Consider the following 10,081-nt stretch of genomic DNA (forward strand, 5'->3'; position numbering starts at 1 on the left):
ATCACTATGAGAGGTCACTATTTTGGTATCATTGCTGGAGAGGGCAGCCCTGGTTGTAGCACACCCATGGGTTGAATCACAGCATTAGCAGCCCTTAAATCTGTTAACATTCTCCATTTCCCTGATTTCTTCTTAATGAAAAATACAGGAGAGTTCCAAGGGGAGAAAGTAGGCTTTATATGTCCCTTTTGCAATTGTTCCTGCACCAGTTCTTTTAAAGCCTCCAGTTTTTCCTGTTTCAGTGGCCATTGCTCCACCCAAACCGGTTTGACAGCCAAACAAGAGGATTGGGAGCTGGAAGCTCACCAATGGTTGCTCCTAAAAATAACACCCCAATTCAGTCTGATCTGTTTGCCCTTTTAATTCTAAAGGTTCTGATTTGCCATTTTTATATTTTCCTAGTCCTTTTCCCAGGTGATATCCCATATTTTTCATCATTTGTCTACTATGATTGCTATATTGATCCATAGGAATAGGTATTTCAGCTTCCCATTGTTGCAATAAATCTCTACCCCATAAATTGACAGGAATAGGTGTAATGATAGGTTGGATTGTCCCTTCCTGACTATTCGGTCTTTGACATGGTAAAATCAAGGAATTTTGAAAAACTTCTGAGGCAGCTCCTACTCCAACAATACCAATGGATGCCTTTTGCTTAGGCCAGTGCTGGGGCCATTGATTTATAGCAATAATAGAGAAAACAGCTCCAGTATCTACCAGTCCTTCAAAATATTTTCCCTGAACAGTTACAGTGCAAATAGGTATTTTATCAGACACTTGATTAACCCAATACACAGCCTTTCCTGCTGGATTGTTATTACCAAAGCCTCCTGTTCTTTTCACTGTGCTGCTTCCTAGTTTTATATAAGGTAACAGCAACAACTGAGCAATTCTTTCTCTTGGGGAGGCAGAACACGGAGAGGAACTAATAACTAATTGAATCTCTCCAGTACAATCAGAGTCAATTATTCGCATATGTACAGTAGCACCTTTTAAATTTAGACTAGACCTTCCAAGTAATAGGCCAACTGTTCCTCAGGGTAAGGGTCCCCTAACTCCTGTGGTACCTTCTTTGGTGGCTCCCCAGGAAGTGTGAACTAACAAATGAGTTATATAGATATTTACAATACACAACTGGACATTTTCCATTATTTTGAGATAAACCAAAATAAATTTTAAAGTTTCATTTGGAGATTTCAAAGCTGAAAATGCTTTCAGCAAATTCTTAGATCTTAAGAAAATGCCTTAGGTCTTAAGTATATATTGTCCATTGTTTATAAAATCTTTGCCTTTTTTATCTAAAAATTTTAATACGTGAATTTAACAGGTTTTTCTTCTAGACAAGTTCTTTGGCATTTAAGTAAAATCAATACTTTCAGAGTAGTCACCTGCATCACAATGGAGTGATTGCTTTAATTTCTAAATCATCGATTAGTGTAACCCAGGGATACTGATGGCCCTGATACATAATTTTAGTCTTGTCAGTATAGCATGTGGAAATCAGGGCTTTGGGGGCATCATCTGACCCCATTTATTTTTACCACAGTGGTTCCTGCCACAATATCATAGGCTGTTCGATTATGCTGAAAAAACAGCAGTGAGATGCAAGCAGGGAAAAAAGAAGCAATTGAAATATTCTTAATCAAAGCTCATGTAGTGGACACTGTAATGCTAACATTCGAGGAAAGAATCACTAAAACCCGACTTAGTGCAATAAGCACTAATGTATCACATGTCACAACTCGAAGCCCCACCAAGAACTTCCCTGGGGTAGCTCCACCTGCTCCCCAGATGCAAATTATCTCATAGAAACAAACTAATAATCTGTATATAAGAGCCACAACCACCATTTTCTGCAAGTCTTCCACTGATACGTCTTTATCTATTTTTTCCATTATATAATTCATAGCAAACTTAGAGATATCCTTTATCCCACTGAGGTGCATAATGCTTAAGACAATGGTTGCTTTTACAAAGAAGAGAATAAAGAAACTCACCATCCTGGGACAAGGATGGAATAACATATTCTCTGCCTGCCTGTTGCCCGGTCTCACTCAGGCTTCACGAAGGGGCTGCTGATCCTACCTTCCTCACTGGAGTGGCCCAGACTGATGCCTGCACATGAGAAGCCCGGGGTCCCAGGCCAGCGACTGGAGCCCGGGTGCTGATGCCAGCAGCTGTCCTGGGGTCAGGGCCTGGGGCCCAGGACTCAGGAAGTAGAAGGGGTACAATAGCCCAGCCACGGGGATGGCAGTGCTGTCCGAAGGGAAGCTCTGTGGGGACTGTTGGGGACTACAGCAAGCAGCGAAGGCGGCCAGGCCCAGGCCGGCTGTACCAGGTGAGGTAGCTGCAGCAGGACTGCTACAGCCACTCGTGCACTTTCCGGGAGCACTCGGTCTCTCCCGCGGGGCTGTGGCCTTGGGCACTTCGGCAGCCCAGCACCCTCCCAGCGCTTCCTGAGCTCGCGGGAGCGGCTCCAATTTGTCAGGCACAGCCGTGAGGCCCGGGCTGTGGGCTGGCCAGGGGCCTGGGGTTTGGCCTGAGGGTCGTCATGGGGGCATGGGACAGTGGCGGCAGGTGGGCCTCTCACGGAAGGGACGGACTCGTGGCCCCCTCCACCTTCGTCGTGCCCAGAAGGGCAGCCTTGGGCTTCCTCGGGACCCTCTGCCCATCGTCGCCTCAGCAGCACCCTCCGCTGTACCTGTCACTGCTCTGTCTTTATACACCTTTTTAAAAAAATCTCTCCAATTCTCTCCCATTCATCCAACTCCATAGTCCCCTGTTCCGGGAACCATGGGCAAAACTGCTTTACTGTACTAAAAAGTGGTAACAAACTCTGACTACTAACTTTTACTCCCCCACTTCATAACAAATGCTTTAAAAAAATTAAATAAGCAGAATGTCTGCATTCACTTCGTCCCATTGTTACCCTGGTTCTTCCGAGTGTTCAGCTTTCCCACAGAACTTCTTTTAGACGACCTCGGGTGTCCTTTGACGATGCGTCCTCTGCTTTCACACGCTCTAGCGTTCCTTCGCCAGGGTCACCCCACATTGGGTACCATGAATGTTGGGGTGCTCAGACCCAACACCAGGTCTTGGGGGCAATGAAGTCCGGCGGAGTCAAAGGCGTGAGAAAAAGTTTGAGAGAGAAATTGGGACCGGGGCCATCGCGAGTGTGGAAGCTACGAAGTCCCCAAGCTCTGGGAGACCACGCTATTTATTGGTGCTCAAACAGTTGATGAGGATGTGGGGGGTTGAAAGGAAACAGTGTATCAAGTGAATGAGAAACATATGACTGCTTGAGATAATAGGAGTGCTAGAAGCAAGGAGCCAGCAAGTCTAGCAGACATGCAAGCCCTGCCTCAGCTTCTCTCTCAACACTCAGCTTTTCTCCCAACAAAGAATTATTGGCAAAATTTAAACACTTCAAAGCAGTGACACTGTGGCTGCAATACTGAATTCCTTTGTTCAGTCCACTGCATCTCCTATTCTACAATAAAATCCTTTGAAGGCATACCCTGAAATCTTGTAAGTTCAAAAGAATGTTTTCAAAAATGCTGGACTTACGGTTCTTACTTGTAAGGGAGGAGAGAGTCAGAAAGACAGAATGGAATTCAATGAAGAAAGAACAGTTTCATCTGGGAAGAATGGCTGCAGACAGCTTACCAATCTCCAGTCTTGCTCTCCTCCCCTGTCCTTACTTTCTGAGTCAGAACAGCAAGATCTACACATAAAACTAATCAGTTGCTGTTGACTTCCACAAGGTGAGAGTGCTCTAACTCCTCTACGCTATATAGGTTTGGACCTTGGGGTGGGCTCCCAGAAGGTTCTACTTGATAGTTGTGTGGGTTAAAGCTTGCATTCCATGAAGTTATAACTAAATTCTGTATTTTATTTGACTGAATAATATTTTAAAATGCAACTACTGCTCGAATTGAAATTCATGCTTGCAGAGTTCCATGTTTTCATTGAAGAGAAACTGAATGGTAGAAGAGGAGAGACAAAGAGATTAGGCTAAAGCAGATTTTACTAACTTTAATCAGACCTGTTCCACTTTTTTTTGCTTATGTTCCACATTAATTAGATTAAATAGGGGACCAGTACTTATCACTGAAATGTTTGAAAATCACAGTGTAATGATCTGTATTCTATTGGGCAATATTAGAAATAAACAGTAATTTATATGTGATGTAATAAATGCTCAGTGCTTTTAAATGCCATCTAAACTCTGTTATTTTCACATTGATATCTTAAAAGAAATAAAACATAAAATTAAATATTCATAATCCCTCTGTATTGACATAAAACAAATATTTTAGTAGGAAAGATGCACATGTTGGTAATCATTAGGGAGTTTGTCTTTTTTCTTAAAAAGTAAAATTACACATTTAAGTTGAAATATTTGTAAATATTTAAAAGAAAATACAAATTTTGTCATAAACCAATGATCAAAAAATCATAAAATCTATAAATATTATTTTATTAATGAAATTCCAGACAAATCTCTGCACATTTGGTGGTAAGGGTGTTCTTAGTGATCATTCCTACACCAAAAGAGATAGCATTATTTAATAATGTCATTGATTTTGAACCATGTAAATATAGCCATTAAACATCAAAGTATCATTAACTCAATCCTTTGTTAGCTGGGTCCTAAAAATGCCTGCAGATATGCTAATGCACTGTTTTGTCAGATAAAGTGTGATGAAGTGGAAGTCAGAATATTAAGGGAAAGTGGCCTTAATTGGTCATGGTTAAAATATCTTTGCTTTGGGAATTTTTAGAAAGACATATTACGTGTGAGTTTATTGTTAAATCCCTGTCCAGAAAGTGCAAGTGAGGGAAACTAAAATTTAAACTACAGTAGCTTCATGCTATCTCTATCTCACTCTTTAATAATATCACAATTCCACAAGAATTCTTTGGAAAATATGGAAGTATACTAGAAAAACAAAACTGTGATGCCACTGTGTAGATGAAATAAAGTCTAACATTCCTATATTAATAACTATATAATTTTGTTATTAATTAAAGTGTTCCAAACATTATTGATATTTACAGTTTAACTTACATCATAATTATGTGTGTATTTAATATGCGTCCCTTCTTTTGATAGAAGTTTCCTTGCTTTTTTTTTTTAGTTTTAGGATCAGATGTGGAAATAATGTTTATTTCCTATCATGAATAACACCTTTTGTCTACAAATGTTATAATTTGTTTGGATGACATTACATAATAGCTTATAATAACTGCTCTTTTCTTCCTGGAAGAGATAACTGGACTAAATGGGCCAAAAGAATCTAACAGTGCTCACTGAGTTCATTCCGATGGAAATCACAAGGCGGCTTGAGCTGCAGCTCCACCTTTTTTTGGGTCTTCCTCATCATCTACACATTCACAGCGGTGAGCAAAGAATGCATAATCATTTTGAACAATGTGGACTTGGGTCTACACAACACTTGTGTATTTTTTTAATCGGGTGCCTGAATTTTATTGATCTTGGTAATTCTAAGGTCATTTATCCCAAGATACTGGTAAAGTTTGTTGTGGCTCGAAATGCCATTCCCTGTTATGCATGTACCATGCAGATGGCTTTCTTCATTATATTCATTATTAGTGAAATTTTCATCTCATCAGTCATGGCCTGTGACCACTATGTGGACATCCACAGCCTTCTGCTATAAAATGTTATGTCTCAGGAACTTTGTCATGTGCTGGTGGGTATTCCATAGCTTTATAGTACCCTTTAAGCTCTGATGGTCACTATAAAGATTTTTACATTGACCTTCTATGGCTCCAATGTCGTAAGTTATTTCTACTGTTAAAATGTTTCTTTCTTAGCCATGGTGGACTCAAATGCATGAGGAATAGAAATGTTGATCACACTATTTTCGGTACTTAATTTGATATTCTTTCTTCTGGTAATCCTAATGTCCTCCATGCTGATTCTATTAACTATTTGTTGAATGCATTCTGCAGAGAGCAGTAAAAAACTTTCTTCACATATGTTTCTTGTCTGATAGTGGTGGTTGTGTTCTGTGGGTTTCTACACTTTATGTACTTGCAGCTGAAATTCAGTTCCTTTTTTTTTCATAATAATAAAATGACCTCCATGTTTTCCTCTTTAGTGATTACCGTGCTTTACCGCTTGATCTGTAGTGTAAAGAACAAAGGGGGTAAAAAAAAAATGCCTTCTATAGCTTTTTTATGAAGCAGTGAAAACTTTGTAATTTAATGGTCAATATGGAATATTGCTCTAGGAAGCTATGATAGAGGCAAATGTCACTAATGAATATTTCTAGTATGTATAAATACATTATTTTGGGCTCCACAGCAAAAACTGAGTATAACACACACAAATAAGTTTTTCCTTTTCTTTAGGCAAACTAATCTTCAAGTTTTATATCTCAATTAAATGTCAAGTTCTTATCAACATCCCTTGCTTCTGATTCAATGTTTTTTTAGCTATTGCACAGAAGCTCGTATTCCTTGCCATATAAACACTTATTAAACTCCACATCAACAAAATATGTGTTCATTTCTTTAATTTTTTTGGAAAAGGTATCTTCTCAATATTATTTTCATTGTATTTTCTAAAACTAAAACAACAATTTAAATTATGAGAATAATCTGCAGGAAGCATATATTCAGGTGATGTTTATTAAATTAATTCTGACAATTTCTGCCTCTTGAATGGGTAATGTAATTCATTTATACTTAAAGTAACTACAGAAACTGATTATTCAGGAGAGGGCAAAATGACTGAGCAGACACAGCCAAGAAGTTCTGCTCCCATTGGGAGAAACCAAATTATGAGTAAACCAACATAATATGAACAGATCTTCAGAGAGAAAACACTGAGAGTGAATGGAGAAGTAATGCAGACTCTCAGGTTGAAGATAAAAGAAGCTGGAAACCCTGAGTGGAATACTTGAATGCTAGAGCTAGCTCCAAGTCCCCAAATAGCTCCTGGGGAATGGATGAGAGAAAGGACTGTGGAATGGCTCACTCTCACTGTGAACTTCTGAGATCCTAGCTAGAGGCAACCCCATGTCATGATGAACATTTGAGCTGGCAGGAGAATCTATCCAGAGAGTAGACAGAGACAAGGCTTCATTGGAGTGGAGCTGGGGGCCTTTGTGCATAGAAGAGCTCCAGTGGAACATGGCCATAGGTGCCCATCCCCTAGGGCTTTAAATCTCCCTTTGGGAAGCTCTATCCCCAGCTGACAGCTAGGCTTGGAGAAAGCAGAGCCAGTTTCCCCTTGGAACTGGGGCATATCTGTTCTGCAGAATTTCCTGCCTTCTAGCCCCCACCATGGCCCCTGCCTGGCTACCCCACAGAAGTGTATGCACAGTGCAAACTCTGTTGCCCAGCCTGGATGTTTTGCTCCACTTCAATATGTAACTGGTGGAGTGGGAGCATTTTGGATTCTCTAGCACACTCAGTACATAACCCCTAGGGTACCGAGAATTAAGCTGTGAGCTAGTTCTGGTGCCCCAGGGCTATGGCATGCAGGTTGGGAGCACCAATCCAAGATCTATGGCTTGTACTTGTGTGAGAGAGGACCCTACATTCTCAGAGGACTGAGAGGGGTGAGATGCACAAGTTCATAATCTGGCGTGGGTGTCTTCTGCAGAGCTGGTCTTGAAAGGAGGTGGGCTACCTCCCTAATGAAGCTTCTGCTCAAGGGAGTCCTGAGGCCTGGAACGCCTAACAAAAGAAATGCAGGTGTGGTTCCAATGATCAGAAGGGGCTCCTCTGATCCAGGAGTGAAGCTGGTGAGAGGGGTCACTTCTCTCCCCTCCACACAGCAGGCACACAAAAGAAACTACAAAAGAAGCCATGCAGCTGAGTCAGAGCTTATCTACTGGCCATTACTCCTAAGCATCATCTCCTGGATAGCAGCCCAAACGACAATACCAAAAATATTTTGCTATTATACCCTCCTGTGAAACAAAGGGCCAGCATACAGCCACAAATAAAGACTTTACAGAGCCTTGGCCCTCTGAAAACATCTAGAAACAAAGCCAACTGACTATACTCAATTTACATCACAGTTAAAGGAACAAGTGTCCTCCCAGATGAGAAAGAATTAGCACAAGAACTCTAGGAATTCAAAAAGCCAGAGTGTCCCCTTACCTTAAAGTGAGCCCACTAGATTTCCAGGAATGGTTCTTAACCAGTCAGAAATGACTGAAATGACATGCATAGAATTCAGAATCTGGGTAGCAATAAAAATGATCAGGATTCAGAAGAAATTTAAAACGCAATCTAAGGAATCCAAGAAATTCAGGTAAATGGTTCAAGAGATGATACAGACATTTTAAGAAAGAACCAATTTGAAGTATTAACAGCAGAACAGATGTTGCTGAGGAAAGAATCTTAGAGCTCAAAAACCAGTTCTTCGAATCAACTCAGTCTGAAAAGAAAAGAAAAATAATTTTTTTTTTTTTTTTTTTTTTTTTTGAGACAGAGTCTTCCTCTGTTGCCCAGGCTGGAGTGCAGTGGCATGATCTCATCTCACTGCAAGCTCCACCCCCCGGGTTCACGCCATTCTCCTGCCTCAGCCTCCTGAGTAGCTGGGACTACAGGCGCTCGCCACCACACCAGGCTAATTTTTTATATTTTTAGTAGAGACAGGGTTTCAACGTATTAGTCAGGATGGTCTTGATCTCCTGACCTCGTAATCCGCCCGCCTTGACCTCCCAAAGTGCTGAGATTACAGGTGTGAGCCACCATGCCCGGCCCAGAGAAGAAAAATTATTTTATTTTATTATTTTTTAATTTTATTTATTCATTTTTTAAATTTTACTTTAAGTTTTAGGGTGCATGTGCACAACGTGCAGGTTAGTTACATATGTATACATGTGCCATGTTGGTGTGCTGCACCCATTAACTTGTCATTTAACATTAGGTATATCTCCTAATGCTATCCCTCCCCACTTCCCCTACCCCACAACAGGCCACGGTGTGTGATGTTCCCCTTCCTGTGTCCATGTATTCTCATTGTTCAACTCCCACCTATAAGTGAGACCATGTGGTGTTTGGTTTTTTGTCCTTGCAATAGTTTGCTGAGAATTATGGTTTCCAGCTTCATCCATGTCCCTACAAAGGACATGAACTCATCCTTTTTTATGGCTGCATAGTATTCCATGGTGTATATGTGCCACATTTTCTTAATCCAGTCTATCATTGTTGGACATTTGGGTTGGTTCCAAGTCTTTGCTATTGTGAATAGTGCTGCAATAAACATACGTGTGCCTGTGTCTTTATAGCAGCATGACTAAGAAAAATAATTTTAAAAATAAACAAAACCTCTAAGAAATATAGGATTACATAAAGAAACCAAATCTACAACTTATTTGCTTTCCTGAGAAAGAAGGAGAAGGAATAAGCAACTTGGAAAATACGTAAGAGGACATAGTCCACAAAAATTACCCTAAACTCAGTAGAGAGATTGATATGGAAATTCAAGAAATATAGGCAGCACCAGATGGATACTGTACAAGAAAACCATCCCAAAGTCTCATAGTCATAAGATTCACCAAGGTCAATGCAAAAGGAAATAAATCTTAAAGGCAGCCAGAGAAAAGGGTCAGATCACATACAAAGAGAACCTTATCCACCTACCAATGGACCTCTCAGCAGAAATCTTAAAGGCCAGAAGAAATTGGGGCCTATTTTCAGCAGTCTCAAAAAAAAAGAAATTCCAACCAAGAATTTCATATTTCACCAAACTAACTTCAGAAGTCATTGAGTGATAAAATCCTTCTCAGACAAGGGAATGTGTTTCAACTAGACCAGGCTTACAAAAAGTCTTCAAGGAGGTCCTAAACATGGAATCAAAATAAGGACACTTATTGCACTTAAGCAAAAATGCATTTAAGCATACAGACCACAGACACTATAAAACAACTACACAATCAAGTCTACATAATTCCCAGCTAAGAGCACAATGACAGATTAAAATCTCACATTTTAATGCTAATACTAAATGTAAATGAGAAAGCTGAATAAAAAGACAGACTCAACCGTCTCCTAGTTTTAAGAGACCTATCTCACATGTATTAACACCCAC

General features: G+C 40.3%; 1 pseudogene; it reads right to left on the minus strand.

The window, feature by feature from the left end:
- Positions 1–1,517: 1,517 nt before the first annotated feature.
- On the minus strand, positions 1,518–5,384 carry LOC100603018 (annotated as a pseudogene).
- Positions 5,385–10,081: the final 4,697 nt, after the last annotated feature.

This window comes from Nomascus leucogenys, chromosome 4 (assembly GCF_006542625.1).
Source record: "Nomascus leucogenys isolate Asia chromosome 4, Asia_NLE_v1, whole genome shotgun sequence".
Lineage (NCBI taxonomy): Eukaryota > Metazoa > Chordata > Mammalia > Primates > Hylobatidae > Nomascus > Nomascus leucogenys.